This window comes from Entelurus aequoreus, linkage group LG08, assembly GCF_033978785.1.
Source record: "Entelurus aequoreus isolate RoL-2023_Sb linkage group LG08, RoL_Eaeq_v1.1, whole genome shotgun sequence".
In the NCBI taxonomy this organism is placed as follows: domain Eukaryota; kingdom Metazoa; phylum Chordata; class Actinopteri; order Syngnathiformes; family Syngnathidae; genus Entelurus; species Entelurus aequoreus.
In genome coordinates this window covers 838,791-863,803 of record NC_084738.1, presented here as the reverse complement: position 1 = coordinate 863,803, position 25,013 = coordinate 838,791, and the positions used below count along the sequence as shown (strand labels likewise).

The 25,013-nt window shown below is 38.3% G+C and overlaps 1 protein-coding gene across 1 annotated transcript in view; it reads left to right on the top strand.

The window, feature by feature from the left end:
* LOC133655280 (regulator of G-protein signaling 3-like) overlaps positions 1–25,013 on the top strand; it is a 378,581-nt gene that overhangs the window by 300,092 nt on the left and 53,476 nt on the right.

Sequence of the window (25,013 nt, the reverse complement as noted above, 5' to 3'; positions counted from 1 at the left end):
AACTAAACTGTCAATACAATTGAAGTGCAAATGAAAAAACAGCACTTTGGTCATAATTTTTGCGCTATAGAAACTTCTCTGTGACTTTAACTCCAGACTTCTTCCGCTTGTTTGATATCGTCAGTTTTTGTAAGGAAAAAAAAATAGTTTTGGGCTTTAGGGTTAAGAAACACTGCATTAAACCGCTTCATGTAGGATCCTTTGGATAACATTGTGGTCATATATAGATTATGTAAATGTTTTATTATTACGGGATTTATGCTGCCAATTCCGGTAGCGATCTTTCATGGGTGAAATTTGCCGATACCAATGCCGATACCGATCACATGTATTAACTAGGGATGTCCGATAATATCGGACTGCCGATATTATCGGCCGATAAATGCTTTAAAATGTAATATCGGAAATTATCGGTGTCTGTTTCAAAATTATCGGTATTGGTTTCAAAAAGTAAAATTAATGACTTTTTAAAACGCCGCTGTGTACACGGACATAGGAAGAAGTACAGAGCGCCAATAAACTTTGAAGGTAAACCTTGAAGGCACTGCCTTTGCGTACCGGCCCAGTCACATAACATCTACGTCTTTTGACACACTCACAAGTGAATGCTTGGTCAACAGCCATCCAGGTCACACTGAGGGTGACGTATAAACAACTTTAACACTGTTACAAATATGCGCCAGACTGTGAACCCACACCAAACAAGAATGACAAACACATTTCGGGAGAACTTCACACAACAGAACAAATACCCAGAAGCCCTTGCAGCACTAACTCTTCCGGGACGCTACAATGTACACCCCCGCTACCCCCTAGCCCAAACCCCGCCCCGCCCACCTCAACCTCCTCATGCTCTCTCAGGGCATGTCCCAAATTCCAAGCTGCTGTTTTGAGGCGTGTCAAAAAAAATAATGCACTTTGTGACTTAAATAATAAATATGGCAGTGCCATGTTGGCATTTTTGTACATAACTTGAGTTGAAGTTGTTCTTATTTTGGAAAACCTTGTTACATTGTTTAATGCATCCAGCGGGGCATCACAACAAAATTCGGCATAATAAAGTGTTAATTCCACAACTGTGTATATCAGTATCGGATGATATCAGTATCTGTAATTAAGAGTTGGACAATATCGGGATATCGGCAAAAAAGCCATTATCGGACATCTCTAGTATTAACTGTACATTGTTCAATTTATTTATGGTGACTGCTTTTGAAAATTACAAAATAAATTGTCTGTAACATGGCATACATACAGTAGCCTACCGTAGAAGTTGTTGAGCGCGGTCTTCGTCCTTCTACTTCTCCTGAAACCGTGGGAGTGTAAGTGGCCCGTAAGTGTTTCTGGATTTCCATTCCGTGCAGCTGCTGTTTTCTTTGTCGAAGGGTGGGTTGATTGTCTTTGGCTCTAGGGCTGAGTCTTGTGCATTTTCCCAAATATTTTCCATGACAAGGGTGAGTCCATAACACTCTAAAGGGCCAACTGAATGATTGTGTGAGTGTGAGTGTAAACAAATTAATTGGTCTGATGTGACCAGGCTAAGTAATAAGCTTGTGAACCCAGAAAAATCCATAGCCTGGGATAAAAAAGTAGCGTCTTATCGTCCGTAAAATACGGTAGAGCTAACGGTAATAAAACGTCCGGTTCCCAGTCTTAGTCTGCCTTTCAAGTGTCAACCTGGAAAGGTCAGCGTAAGGCCGTAAAAAATGCCCGTAATATTTTATTGGACCACGCCAGTTCCGGGACTGGGTAACTGGATCACTTCTTTAAGGAGCTCTGAGAAGTGACGCACACGTGTTAACATCCTGTGACAAGCAGGAAGCAGCCATCTCCTCAATCAGCCTCCATGGCAGGAGCCACACACACAAACTGTACTCCAATGTGCAGACAATGCACCTTTTGTTGGTGTGTTCATTACGGGGCCTGAGGATGGAATGAGTCAATTTCCTGTCTGCGGGTCACTGGGTTCGTTCGCAGATATTCATGAATATTATGGCTTGGCTCTGACAGCGTTCACATCGCTGGGTGATCGCTACGACCGTTTATTTTAGCCAAAATATTTCCTTTATTTGCAAAGAAAAGCTGGACAAACATTTCCTGTGGCAAAGACAATGAAAGCGATTATGCAACGAAGGCCGAACGCACACGCTGGGAATACTCCCTTCAAGGTTGAAAACATTGGAAGCCGAGGCGGCTATTTTGGTTTGTGATCTCTCTCTCCAGTGTCTCCTTGTTTAGATATGACTTTGAGTTTATGTGATCCGAGTCCTACAAAAGGCCTCACCGTGGGTTTCTTTAACTCATGCCAAGATCTACCAGGAAGAGCTTTATCAAAATTCACGGACTAAAAACACCGCTCGTGTATTTGTTTGATTTTTGCGATCCTTTCGCCCGTTACACAATAGGAACGCTATTAAATGTCTTATTTTTGTCCAGTTTTTGCGCCTTTTTCCCAGCGCTGTCTGAGGACCACACCGATAGACTAAAATACTAACATACTTTATTTCCAGACTCAACTTCAGTACGACTGAAAACAATTGAGAACTTTACAAAATGTTCAGGAGTCAACTGTTGATAGAGGTAGGGACTGCCGATATTATATGGTTTGAAATGTAATATCGGAAATTATCGGTATCGGTTTTAAAATTATCGGTATCGGTTTCAAAAAGTAAAATGTATGACTTTAAAACGCCGCCGTGTACACGGACGTAGGGGGAGGTACAGAGCGCCAATACTTCCTTTGAGTGCCGGCCCAGTCACATAATATCTACGGCTTTTCACACACACAAGTGAATGCAAGGCATACTTGGTCAACAGCCATACAGGTCACACTGAGGGTGGCCGTATAAACAACTTTAACACTGTTACAAATATGCGCCACACTGTGAACCCACACCAAACAAGAATGACAAACACATTTCGGGAGAACATCCGCACCGTAACACAACATAAACACAACAGAACAAATACCCAGAACCCCTTGCAGCACTAACTCTTCCGGGACGCTATAATATACACCCCCCGCTACCCCCCCCCCCCCCACACACACACACACACACACCTCAACCCCGCCCCTCCAACCCCGCCCACCTCAACCTCCTCAAATTCCAAGCTACTGTTTTGAGGTATGTTAAAAAAAAATAATGCACTTTGTGACTTTAATAATAAATATGGCAGCGCCATGTTGCCATTTTTTTCCATAACTTGAGTTGATTTATTTTGGAAAACCTTGTTACATTGTTTCATGCATCCAGCGGGGCATCACAACAAAATTAGGCATAATAATGTGTTAATTCCACGACTGTATATATCGGTATGGGTTGATATCGGAATCGGTAATTAAGAGTTGGACAATATCGGAATATCGGATATCGGCAAAAAAGCCATTATCGGACATACCTACTCTTAGTTAATGGCTTACTGGTTGTATAATAACACCATGCAGAATAAGGCATTAATAACTACTTAAAAATGACTAATTAAGAGCCAATATGTTACTAATTTGCATGTTAATAAGCACCTAATTGACTCTTAGTTAATGGCTTACTGGTTGTATAATAAGGCCATGCAGAATAAGGCATTAATAAGTACTTAATAATGACTATCGGAATATCGGATATCGGCAAAAAAGCCATTATCGGACATCTCTAGATAGAAGTTATTCTATTCTGTGTTATATGTGTTTTATGTTGCACGATTGCACCAAGTAAAAATCCTAGTTTGTGAACCCGTTCTCAAACAATGGCAATAACAACTATTCTGATTCTGATTCTGAAGTAAAACATCACACCTGAATCAATCGATTTACTGTACGTGTAGTAGTAACATTCTTACATTGCATTGGACCCAATGTTTTAATCTGATTAAGTGTAGTAAAAAATGGCTGCGAAGGAAGGAAGGAAAGGAAGGAAGGAAGGAAGTAGCCAAGGAGGAGTCTGATGACGTGTTATTCCTTCACGTCTGACTTCTCTACTTTGTGTTGTTTTGGGTTGACTGGGTCAAGAATGTTTCCCGAGCTAGAATATTGTTCTTTGATCGGGTTTGTTGCTGTAGAGAACGTCGGAGGAATGTGGCGTTTGTTGCGCCAGATTCCAGACAATTTGAACCGCTTTTGTCAGGCAACCTTATTGACCTTCATAACACGGTTCTATCCCACGAGCTTCTTGTGTTTGCTAACGACGCGTTTCCATTGGTAAAAATACCTTAAAGTACCAAGCAACCCGAACTGAAGCCATATTTAGTAATTTATTGTAACATTTGAGTACGGAAATAACAAAATAAATGTAGTGTAATGTAATGGATGGTGTTGTGTAAACCTTCTGTCCCGATGCTTTAAGAGCTGTGCTGGACAATGAGTTGGCAGTTGGTGGCATCCAGCACATTGGCTAGCACTGCTCAAATAACTCGTGAGGATTTGTGGACCCCTGTTTTCAGACCAGTGTGTGAAGGATGACCTCTGTTACACTACCACATTTTAGCTCAGGGTTAGGTATTATTATACTCCACAGTCCTGGTCGTGGCCCTCAGTCTCGTCTTGGATAAAACTCCAAACCAAGTAACTCTGATTCCACATCTATCACTGTATAACATTCCCCTGAAAGTTTCACATTACTTTAGGGCTGCAACAGTGATGAATGAAGTTGAATAATTTGATTAGGAAAAAAGCTTGGATTTATATTCTGTTACTTTGATTAGTCGTTTAATGCGTTAATGTCCATTTGCAGCCCTAAGTTCATTTTTAACGGCCCGCGGAAAAAAGAGTGACGTAAAAGAGCAAACAGATATTTATTTTAAAGCTGTCAATGCCCCAAAAATAATAATGAATCAAAATCAATGTTGATATGACTTATTGACATATATACTCCAATTATTTCACATCAAATATTCCATTTTGAAATATTTTGGGGGAGGAAATATTGCATATTTTGTGTGTTTGTCATAAAAAAATAACTTTTTGTATTAAAAAAGGGCATAACATAATAACGAAAACTTTGATTGATCTAGAGATTTAATTAAGGGTTTCAAGTAAACAAAAATGTATGACCTAATTTTAATGCTTTTATGAGTGGGGCTCTTTTGGGTCTTTGAGGATTTTAGTGAGACTTAAAAACTTTAAAAACTGTCATTGTTAAAACAATAAATAATAAGGAAGCAAAATAAATGTTGTTATGACTTATTGACATATATACTCCAATTATTTCACATCAAATATTCCATTTTGAAATATTTTGGGGGGGGAAATATTGCATATTTTGTGTGTTTCTCATCAAAAAAAACAACGTTTTCTATTAAAAATGGGCATAACATAATAACGAAAACTTATAATCAAAGGATGAATCTGAAATTGATCGAGAGATTTAATTAGGGGTTTCAAGTAAACAATAATGTATGACCTAATTTTAATGGTTTTATGAGTGGGGCCCTTTTGGATCTTTGTGAATTTTAGTGGGACTTAAAAACTCTAAAAACTGTCATTGTTAAAACAATAAATAATAAGGAAGCAAAATCAATGTTGTTATGACTTATTGACATATATACTCCAATTATTTCACATCAAATATTCCCTTTTGAAATATTTGGGGGGCGGGGGGATATCGCATATTTTGTGTGTTTGTCATAAAAAAATAACGTTTTCTATTAAAAAAGGGCATAACATAATAACGAAAACTTATAATCAAAGGATGAAACTGAAATGGATGTAGAGATTTAATTAATGGTTTCAAGTAAACAAAAATGTATGACCTAATTTTAATGCTTTTATGAGTGGGGCCCTTTTGGATCCTTGAGAATTTTAGTGGGACTTAAAAACTTTAAAAACTGTCATTGTTAAAACAACAAATAATAAGGAAGCAAAATCAATGTTGTTATGACTTATTGACATATATACTCCAATTATTTCACATCAAATATTCCCTTTTGAAATATTTTGGGGGGGGGGAAATATCGCATATTTTGTGTGTTTCTCATTAAAAAAAAACATCGTTTTCTAATAAAAATGGGCATAACATAATAACCAAAACTTATAATCAAAGGATGAATCTGAAATGGATGTAGAGATTTAATTAGGGGTTTTGAAGTAAACAATAATGTATGACCTAATTTTAATGGTTTTATGAGTGGGGCCCTTTTGGATCTTTGTGAATTTTAGTGGGACTTAAAAACTCTAAAAACTGTCATTGTTAAAACAATAAATAATAAGGAAGCAAAATCAATGTTGTTATGACTTATTGACATATATACTCCAATTATTTCACATCAAATATTCCCTTTTGAAATATTTGGGGGGCGGGGGGATATCGCATATTTTGTGTGTTTGTCATAAAAAAATAACGTTTTCTATTAAAAAAGGGCATAACATAATAACGAAAACTTATAATCAAAGGATGAAACTGAAATTGATCTAGAGATTTAATTAAGGGTTTCAAGTAAACAAAAATGTATGACCTAATTTTAATGCTTTTATGAGTGGGGCTCTTTTGGATCCTTGATAATTTTAGTGGGACTTAAAAACTTTAAAAACTGTCATTGTTAAAACAATAAATAATAAGGAAGCAAAATCAATGTTGTTATGACTTATTGACATATATACTCCAATTATTTCACATCAAATATTCCCTTTTGAAATATTTTGGGGGGGGAAATATCGCATATTTTGTGTGTTTCTCATTAAAAAAAACAACGTTTTCTATTAAAAATGGGCATAACATAATAACGAAAACTTATAATCAAAGGATGAAACTGAAATTGATCTAGAGATTTAATTAAGGGTTTCAAGTAAACAAAAATGTATGACCTAATTTTAATGCTTTTATGAGTGAGGCCCTTTAGGATCCTTGATAATTTTAGTGGGACTTAAAAACTTTAAAAACTGTCATTGTTAAAACAACAAATAATAAGGAAGCAAAATCAATGTTGTTATGACTTATTGACATATATACTCCAATTATTTCACATCAAATATTCCCTTTTGAAATATTTTGGGGGGGGAAATATCGCATATTTTGTGTGTTTCTCATTAAAAAAAACCATCGTTTTCTAATAAAAATGGGCATAACATAATAACCAAAACTTATAATCAAAGGATGAATCTGAAATGGATGTAGAGATTTAATTAGGGGTTTCAAGTAAACAAAAATGTATGACCTAATTTTAATGGTTTTATGAGTGGGGCCCTTTTGGATCTTTGTGAATTTTAGTGGGACTTAAAAACTCTAAAAACTGTCATTGTTAAAACAATAAATAATAAGGAAGCAAAATCAATGTTGTTATGACTTATTGACATATATACTCCAATTATTTCACATCAAATATTCCCTTTTGAAATATTTTTTGGGGGGGGAGGGGAAATATCGCATATTTTGTGTGTTTGTCATAAAAAAATAGCGTTTTCTATTAAAAAAGGGCATAACATAATAACGAAAACTTATAATCAAAGGATGAAACTGAAATTGATCTAGAGATTTAATTAAGGGTTTCAAGTAAACAAAAATGTATGACCTAATTTTAATGCTTTTATGAGTGGGGCCCTTTTGGATCCTTGATAATTTTAGTGGGACTTAAAAACTTTAAAAACTGTCATTGTTAAAACAATAAATAATAAGGAAGCAAAATCAATGTTGTTATGACTTATTGACATATATACTCCAATTATTTCACATCAAATATTCCCTTTTGAAATATTTTGGGGGGGGAAATATCGCATATTTTGTGTGTTTCTCATTAAAAAAAACAACGTTTTCTATTAAAAATGGGCATAACATAATAACGAAAACTTATAATCAAAGGATGAAATTGAAATTGATCTAGAGATTTAATTAAGGGTTTCAAGTAAACAAAAATGTATGACCTAATTTTAATGCTTTTATGAGTGAGGCCCTTTAGGATCCTTGATAATTTTAGTGGGACTTAAAAACTTTAAAAACTGTCATTGTTAAAACAACAAATAATAAGGAAGCAAAATCAATGTTGTTATGACTTATTGACATATATACTCCAATTATTTCACATCAAATATTCCCTTTTGAAATATTTGGGGGGGGAAATATCGCATATTTTGTGTGTTTCTCATTAAAAAAAACCATCGTTTTCTAATAAAAATGGGCATAACATAATAACCAAAACTTATAATCAAAGGATGAATCTGAAATGGATGTAGAGATTTAATTAGGGGTTTCAAGTAAACAAAAATGTATGACCTAATTTTAATGGTTTTATGAGTGGGGCCCTTTTGGATCTTTGTGAATTTTAGTGGGACTTAAAAACTCTAAAAACTGTCATTGTTAAAACAATAAATAATAAGGAAGCAAAATCAATGTTGTTATGACTTATTGACATATATACTCCAATTATTTCACATCAAATATTCCCTTTTGAAATATTTTTGGGGGGGGGAGGGGAAATATCGCATATTTTGTGTGTTTGTCATAAAAAAATAGCGTTTTCTATTAAAAAAGGGCATAACATAATAACGAAAACTTATAATCAAAGGATGAAACTGAAATTGATCTAGAGATTTAATTAAGGGTTTCAAGTAAACAAAAATGTATGACCTAATTTTAATGCTTTTATGAGTGGGGCCCTTTTGGATCCTTGAGAATTTTAGTGGGAATTAAAAACTCTAAAAACTGTCATTGTTAAAACAATAAATAATAAGGAAGCAAAATCAATGTTGTTATGACTTATTGACATATATACTCCAATTATTTCACATCAAATATTCCCTTTTGAAATATTTGGGGGGGAGTATCGCATATTTTGTGTTTGTCATAAAAAAACTAAGTTTTCTAATAAAAATGGGCATAACATAATAACCAAAACTTATAATCAAAGGATGAATCTGAAATTGATCGAGAGATTTAATTAGGGGTTTCAAGTAAACAATAATGTATGACCTAATTTTAATGCTTTTATGAGTGAGGCCCTTTTGGATCCTTGAGGATTTTAGTGGGACTTAAAAACTCTAAAAACTGTCATTGTTAAAACAATAAATAATAAGGAAGCAAAATCAATGTTGTTATGACTTATTGACATATATACTCCAATTATTTCACATCAAATATTCCCTTTTGAAATATTTGGGGGTGGGGGGAAATATCGCATATTTTGTGTGTTTGTCATAAAAAAATAACGTTTTCTATTAAAAAAGGGCATAACATAATAACGAAAACTTATAATCAAAGGATTAAACTGAAATTGATCTAGAGATTTAATTAAGGGTTTCAAGTAAAAAAAAATGTATGACCTAATTTTAATGCTTTTATGAGTGGGGCCCTTTTGGATCCTTGTGAATTTTACTGGGAATTAAAAACTCTAAAAACTGTCATTGTTAAAACAATAAATAATAAGGAAGCAAAATCAATGTTGTTATGACTTATTGACATATATACTCCAATTATTTCACATCAAATATTCCATTTTGAAATATTTTGGGGGGGGAAATATCGCATATTTTGTGTTTGTCATAAAAAAACAAAGTTTTCTATTAAAAAAGGGCATAACATAATAACGAAAACTTATAATCAAAGGATGAAACTGAAATTGATCTAGAGATTTAATTAATGGTTTCAAGTAAACAAAAATGGATGACCTAATTGTAATGCTTTTATGAGTGAGGCCCTTTTGGATCCTTGAGAATTTTAGTGGGACTTAAAAACTTTAAAAACTGTCATTGTTAAAACAATAAATAATAAGGAAGCAAAATCAATGTTGTTATGAATTGTTGACCTATTTAAGGATCAAATATTCCACTTTGAATCTTTTTGAGGAGGGAAAATATTGCATACTTTGTTCTTTTTGCCATAAATTGATTTGCGTTTGTTAGTTAGTTCTCCTGTGTTTAGTGTTGTAGTTCCTGTCCTGTGCTTTTATTTTGGCGGCTCTTTCGGTTTTGTTGGCGTTTCCCCGTGGCCTCTGTCCCGGAGCACTTCTATGCACCTGTTTGCTGTTGGCAATCAAGATTTAAATCTTAACAGATTGATCTGAAGTTGATCTACCGATTCAAACGTTGAAAAAAAAATTAATATATGACTTGTTTTTAACATTTTCATGACTGAGACCCTTCTGGGTTCCCTGCGACCAAACTTTAAGGAAGTCCTAAAGTTTGAAAAAATATATATATAGTGTTTTGGTTTTTAAAATGAAAAATATGAAAATCGCTCCTGCATGTTTTGATTTTTCAGTGTGTGGCTCTCAGTGGAAAAAGTTTGGATGACAATGAGTGACTAATAAAAATCGTTAAAATGGGGGCCGCATTTGGTGCCCGGAACTTGTTTCCACACAGCCGCTGCAATGGAGTGCACATGCTCCGCCGCTCCCAGTCTGTGGAACGCTCTCCCTGACCACCTGAGGGCACCACATACTGTGGATGCTTTTAAAAAAGGCTTAAAAACCCTTCTTTTTAAAAAAGCCTTTTTTTTTTTTTTTTAGATATATGCATACTAGTTCTAGCTGTTAGGCTGTTCTAGTTTTTATTTTTATTTATTTTTATTATCTTTTTATAATTATTTTTTTTTAATACACTGTAGCACTTTGAGGTTGTTTACTCAATGTAAAGTGCTTTTTACAAATAAAATCTATTATTATTATTATTATTAGGGTGGGGTGGTCTGTGTAATAGATATTTATTAATGCACATATGTTAAAAATGCAAGTTCAATGTTGATGATGTGCAATCGGAAAAAAAAAGAATGAAGGTCAGGGCAAGCAGAAGAATTGTTGTTTATTTTAACTATTTTCCGTAAAATACAGTAATTGCTAATTGCAGCCATACAGTGCATTATTTACCTTGCAATATGGAATAATGGGTTTCTTTTAATCTGTAAAACTTATTTTAAGTACAGAATCACAATTATTATCATTAATATTATTACTGTTATTTTATGCCTGAGCTAACAGTGTCATTATTCATGCATACACACTGGTTTTGCAATTAAATAATGTTTCTGTGTTGAACATAAAATACTGCATAGGAGAGAAACTACACAGAGTGCAGAGGTTAACATGTCTTTCGGTGATAATGTGAAATGACGTTGGTGTAAAACGTGTTTGTTAGCCCATGTGTGCCCTTTCACACGTGCATGTTTGTACAAACAACCGTTTGGCTGCAAATGGCATGCCTTTCACACTCTTCTTTTTTTTTTTCTCTTCTTTTTTAGCCAGGTGCACGAGTGTGCATGTGTGCAAGCTGTTATCTACAGCGCTATTCTGCAACGCTTCAAGGTGACGTGTCAGCATCTGCAACATTTGAGTGCCTTTGGGGTCTTTTAGTCGTCGTGTGAGCTTTGGCAGATTCTTTGTTTTCAAGCTGTTTGAATAAGAATGCAGACACACAAACGCACCGCGGCTATTTTTAGTGACGACTCAAGACTTTTTGTATGCATCGCTGTTAATGGCCTTTGTGCGCATTTGCATGTGTTGAGTCTGTGCTCTGTGTGTGTGGCGGTTCTCTTTTGCAAGTGAAGCAGGGGAAAAAATTGGGGAAAATAGGATTTAAAAAATGAATATTCATAACAATAATGACAATGATAGCAATGGTGAAATAAAAATAATAAAAATAAATAATGGCTAAAAAAAAATTATTTGCTCTGACATAAATATATAATACACTTAAAAATAATATTCTTAAAAAAACAGAATTTAAAAAAATGTGATGCACCCACGTCATGGCCAAAATCTGAAAATTAGAAGATCTTCACCCACCCGCTACACACTGCAATAAAACAAGTAAAACAGCATTTTGGCAAGTCAAATTTATTTGCTCATTTGTCAGATTATTTTGAGGAATTTGTATGAGTTTTTAGTACATATCAGTGTTTCCCACACATTCATTTATTTGTGGCGGTCCGCCACGAAAGAATTACGTCCGCCACAAATAATTGTTTTAATTTTTTTTTTGTCCTGTCCAGCTTCTCAGGCAAATCATATAGTTGATGTATATGCCCATATAGCAGGGGTGGGCAATTAATTTTTACCGGGGGCCGCATGAGCTACCCGAGCACTGCTGGAGGGCCACATCGACAATATTTCAATTAAATTTTGATCAATATTATTTTTGATATATACCGTAAGATAAATAATAATAATAATAATAGTAATACTTCAACATAGTGTGTGTAACAGCCTTCCATGACTAATATATATAAATTAACATTAATAATAAATGACAGTAAAATAAGCACACGTATGACTGAGGAGTCATAGTGTAACTTTGTGTGGTGTTTGAGTTGTCCGACTTTTTGTGTGGCCTTAAACGCACCAGTGGTTTAGTGCTATGCGTGTTGGTGACAGATGACAAGTTGGTTTTGGCCTGGTTTGTACGGCAGAAAATGACTAGTTTTTCGAGATAGAATTGTTTTACTCATGTTTTTGGTGTGGTTATGTCCGAATATAAACAGTTTTGTTCAATAAAGTGATCAATATAATTCCTGTCCTCGAAGCATCTCGATAGACGTTACAATAATTGAACGGTGTTCAATTGAACGGTGTTGACGAACACCGTTAGGGCCGCTTGTTGTCACTGTCACTCAGAGTTGCATTGCAAAATTCCATAGAATAAATATGTTTATTTTGTTTATAATTCAGATGGGATATGATTTGGTGCGCGGCATATACTTGCTGCACGCAGCGAACGCTTGAGCAGTGCGCAATTGCGCAGGCACGCACCTTAGGTGAGGGGACGTTGCTTTGCAGTTCATGTGTTGTTGAAAACACGCCATTCCTCATCAACTTTTCTCTTTTTGGCGTCTCGGGTGTAAACCGTGCATCACTTGTCGCTGCATGTGCACCTTCACTCGCAGGTTACACACGGACACACGCCCATAAATAATACTTTTCAAAATAAAAGCAGCACAGTTGTATTGCGCGCAGGACATAGATGTTTTTTCAACTTTATTTTGTAATTGCAGTTGTTCACATTCACTCACAATCACGCATACGTCCACACGGAAGTAATACAAATAACGATTTTCAAAACAAAAGCAGCACTGTTGTATTGCACACTCGACATAGATACTTTTTAAAATTTATTTTGTAATTTATAATTGGCCTCACGCGGGCCGGACAGGGACGCACAAAGGGCCGCATCCGGCCCTTTGTGCGGGCCGGACAGGGACGCACAAAGGGCCGGATGCGGCCCACGGGCCGCAGAATGCCCAGGTCTGCCATATAGGCTGTTCAGATTTACTTTACAAAAGAGAAGTGTGGGATACTTCTCTTGTTGCCTTATTTGTATTTGACCACTACTGTTTTCTGTTTATTTGTTACTGACTGTGGCAGGACACCTCTGCCTCTGTTTCACTTCATGTTGCTGGTAAATAATATGGTTGTAGTAGTAGGCTAGTTAAATTATTTAGTATGCACTAATTAAAGGGGCAGAGCTTTAAGAGACATTTTAGCTTTTATATTTTATAAGATATATTTTTTGTAAGAACCACAATTAATAAATATATTTCAGTGAATAACTTATTGTTCAAATCTGTATATAAATATGTACATAAAGTGTTGTAATTATATTGTAAAATGGATGGATGGATGGACGTTTAAAACCAAACTGTTATTATTAATTAGTAAGTATACATTTTTTGAGCCTTTTTAGAGAAAATCATATCATTGTAGTACATTATGCAAATTACTCGAAGATGTCATGGTGACCACGCCCATAGCCACGCCCACCACCACAGGTATCTTGGCAGTTTATGGGAAACACTGCATATTATTATTTTTTTGCAATGTGGCGGTTGCATACTGTACAAAATGCACCGTTAACTGAAAAATATCTTACATTTCTAGTGTTACTGCAGTCGGATAAATAATGTTATGTTTTTCTTTATTAGACTTAGACTTAGACAAACTTTAATGATCCACAAGGGAAATTGTTCCACGCAGAAGCTCAGTTACAAAGGATGGAAAGGATAATGCACACAGGGGCACAAAAAGAGGGCGTAAACAAAAGGTATAAAGTAGACTAAAAATGTACCATAGTAGCAATATAAAATATAACCTATATATAATATTTACATATTATATATACAGTATATAATATATGTATTATATACTGACGGTGTGGCGCAGTTGGGAGAGTGGCCGTGCCAGCAACGTAAGGGTTCCTGGTTCAATCCCCACCTCCTACCAACCTCGTCATGTCCGTCGTGTCCTTGAGCAAGACACTTCACCCTTGCTCCTGATGGGTCGTGGTTAGGGCCTTGCATGGCAGCTCCCACCATCAGTGTGTGAATGTGTGTGTGAATGGGTGAATGTGGAAATAGTGTCACCTTGACGGTAGAAAAGCGCTATACAAGTATAACCCATTTACCATAAACTAAAGACATCATTTTGTTTGTCCCAATAAAGGGGTCCTATTATGCAAAACCAACTTTCTTAGCCATTAGTACCTGCTGTTGTGTATTTGGCATCTGCATAAGTCCCGAAATTTTTAAATCAAACTGTGGAGGCATTGCGGAGATATTTATAAAAAAAATATCTTGCCGTCCTTCATGCTTCCTGCTAACGAGCTGCTTGGAATTTGCTCCTTTTGTGACGTTTTTTGCCGTGTGTAACATGTTTTTGCCGTGTGTAACATACATATAAATGTACCCAGAGTTCCTTCAGCGCGTCCTCCGTTGTAGTCAGTAGGCTCTTTTTTTTCTGCTATCCTTGTGTTGTGGGGCAGACTGGCTCGTACATGCACTTGGTTAGCACTTATTTTTCTAATCAACCTGACCTAAATCTAAAGCAGGGGTGTTAAACTAATTTTAGTTCGGGGCCCACGTGGAGAAAAATCTACTCCCAAGTGGACCCGGACTGGTAAAGTCACGGCACAATAACTTAAAAATGAAGACGACTTCAGATTATTTTCTTTGTTTAAAAATAGAACAAGCACATTCTGAAATTGTAAAACTCATAATGTTTTTGTTTTTTTACACTTACATGTTGCGGTTAGTAGTATTCTATATTTATTTGTCGTTATTTATATTTTCTGAATACATTATGTGATAATGTTCATCGGTCAACTCATTGGTATTAATTTTCAATCTGTCAAGATACAAAAATTATATCAAAATCAAATTACAGTGTGTTGTTTATGTAGTTTGATAATTTCCCTCGACTGATGTACTAACATCACGTGGTTTATTTTGTACATATGTAGCATCATCTACAAACCAGCTCAGTGGCCTAGTGGTTAGAGTGTCCGCCCTGAGATCGGTAGATCGTGAGCTCAAACCCCGGCCGAGTCATACCAAAGACTATAAAAATGGGACCCATTACCTCCCTGCTTGGCACTCCGCATCAAGGGTTGGAATTGGGGGTTAAATCACCAAAATAATTCCCGGGCGCGGCCACCGCTGCTGCTCACTGCTCCCCTCACCTCCCAGGGGGGGCGAACAAGGGGATGGGTCAAATGCAGAGGTTAATTTCACCACACTTAGTGTGTGTGACTATCATTGGTACTTTAACTTTTAACTTTAAATATACAAACAATTGCTATTGCGACATCCAGTGGACACATTTAGAACAGCTGTTTCTTTCATTCAGAAATTGCAGGTTAATTTTTATACTTAGCAAACTCGGATAAAACCTGTTCGCTGGCCTGATCCGTATATTTGACACCCCTGCTCTAAAGCAGACCTAGGCAAATTAAGGCCCAGGGGCCACATGCGGCCCGTTAAGCTTTTCAATCTGGCCCGCCGGACATTCCCAAATACATTTTTTTTTAGATCTTTAAGTTGGAAACTGTAGCTGTCATTATGATGTGCAGTGATGTTTTCGAATGACCGTAAGTCTTGAACTATTCGAAATATTTCAATGGTTGGAATCTGCGCTTTTGGATGATATACCAGTTACTATGGTAATCTAATTAGTTACTACGTAATCTAATTAGTTGCTATGGTCATCTAATTAGTTACTATGGTAATCTACGTCACAGCAGCTCAGACGAGGCACCAAGCAGTGTGGGCGGGAAGCGTTTCCACAGACGCGGAAGGAGATTTTCACAACAAAGTTCTAAAGCTTAGTGATGTATCAGATATATCAGATTTTAGGTGGGTTTATTTTGTACCTTTTGCGTTCATATTTCACTGCTCCTTGCATTTTTGTTGCGTTTCACTTGATTGTAAAATATGTCGATCGAAAGGGGGTGTGACGTTCATATTTTGTCAATATTCAGTGTTTTATCGTTCATAGAAAAAATGTAAACATTCCATTACGTTTTTTAAGGCGGTCTGTCATAATGTTTTTAGCATTCAATCAGACATTATTGTCAGGTTTTGTATTAGTGTTCCTAAAAAATAGATATACCGGCCCCCCAGACACATTTTTTTCTCTAAATGTGGCCCCCCGAGTCAAAATAATTGCAGAGGCCTGCTCTAAAGTGTTCAATAAATGATGAACACATGGTTGCATATCATTTGACAAGGTTGTAAACTGAAAGTAGGTTAGGTATAATTATTAAATATGATTGAAATCATGAGTAAATTGAGTAATTCAGTGTTAATATTTGAGTGGAGCCCTCTGTAGTGGAAAAGTGGGACAAAAAAGGTTAGCACTCCAAGCCTTTAAAAAATAATAGTACCATTAAATCAGTTATAATGTAATGTCGGGTGATGCCAAGTAAGAAAGCGAAAGAAGCCATTGGCCGCCACATTCCTGTGTGCTTTTTATCCATGTGGTTCTCATCCAGTTGGAACATAACGGTGCTGTGTCAAAGAGCGTCGCGTCTTTACAAGCAGGCAGCGAGGAGGACGCGCACACTGACCTGACGAGGCAGGACCTCTGCAGCTGATTGTTTTCATGCCCGCCGCTGCTTTCTTGATACCCCTGAATAATATTAAGACCCCCTTTTGCCGTCCCGCAGCGACTTAATTACATAACCAGCTGTGTCGTTCATAAAAATGATTTAGCTGCAGCGCGTCGTGTCCCGAGGGAAACATATGAAATACTGTCATGTGGTGCGAGCCTATAGGCGACTCCGTTGATGCGTTGTGTAACGTCTAATGTTTTCCTATGACACATTTATATCGCCCGGTCCATTAGTTTGATCGTTTTACCAGAAAATGAAGAATTATCCACATTTCTTTAGGAGACGGGACACGTTCTATAAATATGCCGTCAAAGCTCGGCCTTATTTTTAGACAGCTCCCACGTCCCAATTCGCGGTCAACTGTGACTTAAGTCTCACAAAGTTTTTTTAGAGCTTTAGGAACCACCCCCACCTTGTCTGGACATATAACACATACATCCACTACAACAGGCCTGGGCAATTATTTTGACTCTGGGGGCCAAATTTAGAGAAAAAATGTGTCTAGGGGGTCGGTATATCTATTTTTAGGAACACAATAATATAATACATTATACATTTTTTTACTGAATGAGACACCCAGAATGTACATGAAAATAAAGAAAGTGTGATTTACAATATTAACTATACCAGATAAAACACTGAATATATGAACATATGAACGTCACACCCCCTTTCGATCGACATATTTTACAATTAGAGATGTCCGATAATGGCTTTTTTGCCGACATCCAATATCCCGATATTGTCCAACTCTTAATTACAGATTCCGATATCAACCGATACATACAGTCGTGGAATTAACACATTATTATGCCTAATTTTGTTGTGATGCCCCGCTGGATGCATTAAACAATGTAACAAGGTTTTCCAAAATAAATCAACTCAAGTTATGGGAAAAAATGCCAACATGGCACTGCCATATTTATTATTGAAGTCACAAAGTGCATTATTTTTTTTAAACATGCCTCAAAACAACAGCTTGGAGTTTAGGACATGCTCTCCCTGAGAGAGCATGAGGATGTTGAGGTGGGCGGGGTTGGGGGGGGGGGTTTAGGGGGCAGCGGGGGGTGTATATTTTAGCGTCCCGGAAGAGTTAGTGCTGCAAGGGGTTCTGGGTATTTGTTCTGTTGTGTTTATGTTGTGTTACGTTGCGGATGTTCTCCCGAAATGTGTTTGTCATTCTTGTTCGGTGTGGGTTCACAGTGTGGCGCATATTTGTAACAGTGTTAAAGTTGTTTATACGTCTACCCTCAGTGTGACCTGTATGGCTGTTGACCAAGTATGCCTTGCATTCACTTGTGTGTGTGTGAAAAGCCGCAGATATTATGGGATTGGGCCGGCACGCAAAGGCAGTGCCTTTAAGGTTTATTGCCGCTCTGCACTTCTCCCTACGTCTGTGTACCACTCCGTACAGCGGCGTTTTAAAAAGTCATAAATTTTACTTTTTGAAACCGATACCGATAATTTTTGATATTACATTTTAAAGCATTTATCGGCCGATAATATCGGACTGCCGATATTATCGGACATCTCTACTTCTATCTGTCAGTAAACACGCCATAAAAGCGCTAAAACATACCGGTATAGTGAGTTTACATTATTCACCCAAGGAACTTTAGTTATTAGAGAGTTCCGGTCGGTCGTTTTTTCACGGGACACTTTTCCGGCGTTGTTGTTGTTTCTGGATGAGGAGATGCTGCTCCGTTATTGATTTAAGTAAAGTCTGAATGTAACCGCATCGAGAGGAGCCAGATGAGGTGGTTCGGGCATCTGGTCAAGGTGCCACCCGAACGCCTCCCTAGGGAGGTATTTAGGGCACGTCCGACCGGTAGGAGGCCACGGAGAAGACCCAGGACACGTTGGGAAGACCATGTCTCCCAGCTGGCCTGGGAACGCTTTGGGATCCCCCGGGAGGATCTGGACAAAGTGGCTGGGGAGAGAGAAGTCTGGGCTTCCCTGCTTAGGCTGCTGCCCCCGCGACCCGACCTCGGATAAGCGGAAGAAGATGGATGGATGGATGGATGAATGTAACTAAAACAGTTACCTCTATATTTTGACACTTCGTCCACTCTCATCCTTGCACGCTACACCGCTACAACAAAGATGACGGGCAGAAGACGCTGCCGAAGGTGAGCCACGTAAATAAGACCGCCCACAAAACGGCGCATCCTGAAGCGACTGTCAGAAAGCGTCTTGAAGATGGTCTGTAAAACATCATCTATGCAACATTTTGACCAAATAACCACTATTACATGTTATGTAGACCACAAGGAAGTGTTTTACATTTAGAAAAAAATAATAATAATATGACTCCTTTGATGCACCTTATAATCCGGTGCGCCTTATATATGAAAAAAGGTTGAAAATAGACCATTCATCGGCAGTGCACCTTATCATCCGGAAAATACGGTATTCTTGGGTTTACCATGCATATGGTCGGTAAAGAGGGTATATAATATTCTCAAGTAGAATACATAAATGAATAAATAATTGAATAAATACATATTGCATGTGACAGAGAGGCCACACCCCTTACTTAATGTGCTCAGATGTAAGGCGAACAATTCAATATGGCTACAGTTTTCCCAAAACATCTGGAAGTTTCCCTTTAAACATAAAGAGCTTGAGTGGGCTGTTTAATTTGTCATCTTGCATTCAACTCAAAACAGACGTTCCAAAAACAAATTCAAATGAAAGCTGCGAGCGGTGTGGAACGAGCCCTCGCCCACGTTGCACCACGGGGTTCACGCGAGTTGGCCGGCGCTCATGAGGCTTGCGGTCACGTCTTTCCCAATGCTGTAATACACCACCAAAAATTTTGGGACACCAAAAAATTCACTTTTTCACCATGCCTGACGCGCATGCAAAACATGGGCACAAACGCGTCCAAACGTATATACGAACAAACACAGCAATTTCAACTACTATAATAAAACAAAATACAATACAATACGTGACAATACATGACAATTAGAGATGTCCGATAATATCGGACTGCCGATATTATCGGCCGATAAATGCTTTAAAATGTAATATCGGAAATTATCGGTATCGGTTTCAAAAAGTAAAATTTATGACTTTTAAAAACGCCAACAGAGCTCCAATAAACCTTAAAGGCACTTCCTTTGTGTGCTGGACCAATCACGTAATATCTACGGCTTTTCACACACACAAGTTAATGCAAGCATACTTGGTCAACAGCCATACAGGTTACACTGGGGGTGACCGTATAAACAACTTTAACACTGTTACAAATAAGCGCCACACTGTGAACCCACACCAAACAAGAATGACAAACACATTTCGGGAGAACATCCGCACCGTAACACAATATAAACACAAAAGAACAAATACCCAGAACCCCTTGCAGCACTAACTCTTCCGGGACGCTACAATATACACCCCCCGCTACCCCCTACCCCCTCCAACCCCGCCCACCTCAACCTCCTCAGAGCATGTCCCAAATTCCAAGCTGCTGTTTTGAGGCATGTTTAATAAAAATAATGCACTTTGTGACTTCAATAATAAATATGGCAGTGCCATGTTGGCATTTTTTTCCATAACTTTAGTTTATTTATTTTGGAAAACCTTGTTACATTGTTTAATGCATCCAGCGGGGCATCACAACAAAATTAGGCATAATAATGTGTTAATTCCAGGACTGTATATATCGGTATCGGTTGATATCGGAATCATTAATTAAGAGTTGGACAATATTGGAATATCGGATATCGGCAAAAAAGCCATTATCGGACATCTCTAATTACAATACATGACAATACATGACAATACAATACAATACATGACGATACGATACAATACAAAACATGACAATACAATTTGTGGCAAACTGTCAGATCAAAGTTGGGCACCATGCCACACCCACATCCTGTCATTTTTTGCAATTTATCATCACCCATCAGTTTAGTATCCGTCTCTGATCACCTCAAATGACAGTTGGATTGGTGATGGCGCGGGGCAGTTTTTGCCGCTAGGCTCCACCCACTACAAGTAAGTAGGAACAAGTACTGACCCATCAGGCACTTCAGGGTGTCATAATCATTATTTCTACCAAACAAGATCAAGCCCTGAATTAGGGGAACCCAGTTTTTAACGTTTCGTGTTGTCTGGCGAATCATCGGAGCAAGGTTTGACGCCATGCCCCGCCCATATCTTATGGCTTAGGCAAAATTTGTTCGCAACTTATCATCACCTCTAAGTGTAGTATGTGTAATTTTAACCGCGACTCATTTGGCCAAACTCCCTTGGAGGAGTTTGTTAAAGTATGACCCCTTTTTTTCCGCGGAAAAATGGCCAAAAACCACCGCGGCAAAGTTTGGCGACATACCACGGTCACATCTTATCATACTTGCCAACCTTGAGACCTCCAATATTGGGAGGTGGGGGGTAGGGGGTGTGTGTGTGTGGGGGGGGTTGTGGGCTGGGGGCGTGGTTGGGGGCGTGGTTATTTACAGCTAGAATTCACCAACTTGAGTATTTCATATATATATATATATATATATACTGTATATATATATATATATATATATATATATATATATATATATATATATATATATATATATATATATATATATATATATATATATATATATATATATATATATATATGAAATACTTGACTTTCAGTGAATTCTAGCTATATATATATATATATATATATATATATTTATTTTATTTACATAGAAAAAAAAAAAAAATACTTGAATTTCAGTGTTCCGGTGGCTATCCATTAGATGGCAGTATTGTCCTGTTTAACTTCTCCGTTCATGATGAGTATATCATTTCGGACACTGTGTTCAATGGAGAAGTCTGTTCTACAAAATTTACAGGCAACATACACCTTCCCCTTCAAACTGTCCTGGATGAACTGAAATTCTTGTTTCCATTCGTTTTGGAACTTGCAAGCGTATTTCTTCATCTTGCTCGTCGACGGCGTCGCCATGTCTGTAATTTCCTCGTTCTTCTGCTTGACTGCTTCGTCTCCTTGTTGTGTGCGCAGTTGTGCACTCTACTCTCTAAAAGCCCTAGATGTTATGACGTCATTGGGCAGGCAAGTTGTTTATATTGTGGGAAAGCGGACGTGAGAACAGGCTGTCCCCACTCAGTCTCAGGTCCGCATTGAGCTGGAGGGGGCGTGGCCTCCAGCTCCGGCTGAATACCGGGAGTTTGTCGGGAGAAAATCTCTGCCGGGAGGTTGTCGGGAGAGGCGCTGAATACCGGGATTCTCCCGCTAAAAACGGGAGGGTTGGCAAGTATGCATCTTATGGCGTGTGAATTTTTACCCACCCCAATTTACACTTGCCTATACGTGTAATATTTGTCATTTTAACCACGACTTGTTTCGCCAAAGTCCCTAGGAGGAGTTTGTTAAAGTGCAACCCTTTGTTGTCGCCGAAAAATGAAAGAAGAAAACCAAGATGGCCGACTCTCTGTTCATTTTCAGATATGGGTTCCTGAGACTTTTATGTGAGTCCTATCACGATAGACATCTCCTGCAATTTTCGTGTCGATATGTGAAACTGGTGGAAGGGGCTGATTTTTTTTCATATTAAAAAGTGGCGCTAAAGAGCCAATTTAAGAAATTCCATTTTCAGGACCCCCAAAATATAACACTTTACTCCATGTTTGACGCCCTGCATAATATGGGGACTTTTAGTGCATGTTAAGAGCCTCAAAAAGGCGTCCAAAGGTAAAAGAAAAAACACAGCAATTTCCATAGGACATTTTGGTCAGCTGAATCCAATACAGAATTTGCATTAAAAATCGGCCTATTTATGGATATCTTTATTATAGTAGTTTGTGGTGATGTATAGCTTTTGCGAGTCATTTCTAATATGTCCACTCTCTTGTGAGGCTAAAGGAAATAGCCGGAATATTGGAAACAGCTTTCGGTATGATGCAGTGTACTTCCACGCCACTGCAAACGACAACAATAAACATATGGTTAAATAGGCAGATATTTGATAGAAATCCTGAATTGGATCTCTTTAGTTAAAGTTAAAGTACCAATGATTGTCACACACACACAAGAGGTGTGGCGAAATTATTCTCTGCATTTGACCCATCACCCTTTATCACCCCTGGGAGGTGAGGGGAGCAGTGAGCAGCAGCGGTGGCCGCGCCCGCAAATCATTTTTGGTGATTTAACCCCCAATTCCAACCCTTGATGCTGAGTGCCAAGCAGGGAGGTAATGGGTCCCATTTTTATAGTCTTTGGTATGACTCGGCCGGGGTTTGAACTCACAACCTACCCATTCCATGAAGCTCTCTGCGTACTGTACGTGGGCTAATTGGAAGGCCACATGAAGTTTGGAGCTCGGTAGCAACTGACTGTGCAGAAAGTCTTTGCACTATGCTGACCCCTCTCTGTCAGTTTACGTGGCCTACCAGGATAGGATAGGATAGGTCTTTATTGTCATTGCAACAAGTACAACGAAACTATGTTTTCAGCACAAAACAAATCAAATCAAATCAATTTTATTTATAAAGCACATTTAAAATTTACCACAGGGGTAGCCAAAGTGCTGTACAATGGGCAGGTTAAAAGATAATACAAGTACCGAGCAAACACAACACAACACAAACAAAACACGATAAAAAATAAATAAATAAAATTAATAAAACATAAAAAAACAGGTTCACAGCAGGTGTATTATTGCAGGATGGATATCATTTAGTGTTAAAAGCCATGGAATAAAAGTATGTTTTTAAGAGAGATTTAAAAACAGGAAGAGAGGAGGCTTGTCTAACACTCAGAGGTAGGTCGTTCCAGAGCTTGGGAGCAGCGGCGGCGAAAGCTCTGTCACCTCTAAGCTTCAGCCTTGTGTCAGGGACCGTCAGTAGCAGCTGATCGGCTGATCTTAGGGATCGGGTGGGGCAGTAAGGCTGAAGGAGGTCGGAGAGATATGTTGGCGCCAGGTTGCTTAGACATTTAAAAACAAATAAAAGGAGTTTAAAGTTGAAGATTAGACAAACAAACAGTGTACAGGGTTACAGAACAGGAACGCTGATGGGTCGCCACGAGGCGCCCCGTAAAAGGTGGGAAAAAGGTAAAACGCTAGGGAAGAAGATGAGTAGGAAAATACCATCTAGACTGGGCTCCTAAGGGGGCCTAGTCTGGAGTGGGAAAAAACTTCCATGCCATGCACACATAAATATCTTACATTTAATCACGACAAGTGTAGACGAAACAAAACAAAGAGAGCAAGCAGGGAGAAGAAGGGAGCGGAAAAAAATGCGACCGCCCTCACCAGAGGCAAGACAGACTTGGCGGCTGAGTTGCTGTTGTTCCCAAACTCTTCACTTTTCTTATAATAAAGTTGACTTTGGAATATTTAGGAGCGAGGAAACTTCACGACTGGATTTGTTGCACAGGTGGCATCCTATGACGGTTCCACGCTGGAAATCACTGAGAGCGGCCCATTCTTTCCCAAATGTTTGTAGAAACAGTCTCCATGCCTAAGTGCTCGATTTTATTAGGACACCTGATTCTCATCATTTGGATGGGTGACCAAATACTTTTTGGCAATGTAGTGTGGATATGCATGCAGGGGGTCTATGATATGCAACAAAAAAAGGGAGGGGGGTAAGGGGGGGGAGGGTCCCGAAATATTGCAAAAGTGGAGGCCCAGTAATACACACCATGTGTCACAGCAACTGTGCTCTGTCAGACGCCAGTTCCTGTAATACAATGGCTCATTATGTTGAGCCCCCCCACCCCTTACACACACACACACACACACACACACACACACACACACACACACACACACACACACACACACACACACACACACACACACACGCATACACACACACACGCATACACACACACACGTACAATGGGGCAGTTTCAGGCCATCAGATTAGTGGCAACTGACCCCTTCCCCACCCTGAAGCAACTTCCCTTTCCCTTGTAAACCAATGGGAGCACCGGTTAGGCATGAAGTGTAACGTGAAACCAGGAGAGGGGGCTTCAAGGCACAAGGGTGCAGGGGGGGCAACAGAATCAACAACTTATTTTTCCTCACTATTAACCGCCGCACACCTCTACCTGGGGTTTTTTTTTTCTTGATGTACTCACGGACCTCAGCCTGGGGTTGATGAGTCCCCGCAAAAGACTCTGTTGTGTGTTCCTGGCTGGAACACGTTGAGGTTGACGTTGCCTTTCTGCACAGTGGTGGAGGCTGGGATGATG